We start from the raw sequence: 1507 nt of genomic DNA, 5'->3' as shown, positions 1-1507 counted from the left end.
CCATTGTGTGCATGTACCATAATTTGGTTATCCATTTATCTGTTGATAAGCATTTAGGTCATTTTCATCTTTTTGCTATAGTGAATTGTGCTGCGATGAACATGGGTGTGCATATGTCTGTGTCCTGTCTCTCACCTCTTTAGGATATATTCCTAGTAATGGAATTGCTGGTTCAAATGGTATTTCTATTGTCAGTTTTTTAAGGAAATGCCATACCATTTTCCACAATGGTTGTCCCACCAGCAGTGTATGAGAGTTCCAATCTCTCTGCAGCCTTGCCAGCATTTGTTATTTTCTGACCTCTTGAACTTTGCTATTATTGTTGGGATGAGATGATATCTCATCGTTGTTTTGATTTGCATCTCTCTAATGGCTAATGATCGTGAGCAATTCCTCATGTGTTTGTTGGCTGCCAGCATATCATCTTTAGTGAAGTATCTGTACATGTCTCTTGCCCATTTTTGAATTTGGCTGTTTGTCGTTTTGGTGTTGAGATGTTGAAGTTCTCTATAGATTTTGGAGATAAGTCCTTTGTCAGATATGTCATAAGCAAATGTTTTCTCCCAATCTGTAGGCTCTCTTTTTATCCTTTTGACGAAGGCTGCTGATGTACATAAGAAGTTAATTTTTAAAAGGTCCCAGTCATCTAGCTTCTCTTCTACCTCCTGTGCATTCTGGGTTATGCTTCATAGTCTATTTATGCCATAAATGAGGGCCCATAGATTTGCCCCTATTTTATCTTTGATGAATTTTATAGTTTTGGGTTTTACATTTAAGTCTTTGATCTAACTTGAGTTTGGTTTTGTGTGTGGGGTGAGGTATGGGTCTTGTTTCATTTTTCTGCAAGTGGATACCCAATTTTGCCAGCACCATTTGGTAAAGAGGCTATCTCTTCCCCCATTTAATGGGCTTTGGACCATTGTCGAAGATCAGCTGTCCATAGATGGATGGGTCTATATCTGGAATTTCGATTCTGTTCCATTGGTCTATCTGTCTATCATTGTACCAATACCATGCTGTTTTCACTACTGTGGCTGCATAGTAGGCTTTGAGATCCAGGAGTGTAAGACCTCCCACTTTTTTCTTCTTCTTCTGTAGTGTTCTGCTTAGCCAAGGTCTCTTTCCTTTCCATATGAAGTTAGTAATTGGTTTTTCCATGTCCTTAAAAATGTTGTTGGTATCTGGATCAGGATTGCATTAAATGTGTAGATTGCTTTGGGCAGTACAGACATTTTCACAATATTCAGTCTTCCTATCCAAGACTGACCAAGGCAGGTTCTTCCATTTATGTAGATCCTTTGTAGTTTCTTATAGCAGTGCTTTGTAGTTTTCTTTGTATAGGTCTTTTGTGTCTCTGGTAAGATTTATTCCTAGATATTTTATCTTAGTAGCTACGGTAAATGGTATTGTTTCCCTTATTTCTCTTTCAGAGGTTTCTTTTTTGATGTAGAGGAATCCAACTGATTATTGTATGTTGACCTTGTATCCTGCCACTTTGCTGAACCTC

Source organism: Orycteropus afer, unplaced genomic scaffold, assembly GCF_000298275.1.
Source record: "Orycteropus afer afer isolate SDZICR_OR568_19922 unplaced genomic scaffold, OryAfe1.0 scaffold00327, whole genome shotgun sequence".
In the NCBI taxonomy this organism is placed as follows: Eukaryota; Metazoa; Chordata; class Mammalia; order Tubulidentata; family Orycteropodidae; genus Orycteropus; species Orycteropus afer.
Note: the sequence above shows the minus strand (reverse complement) of the source record.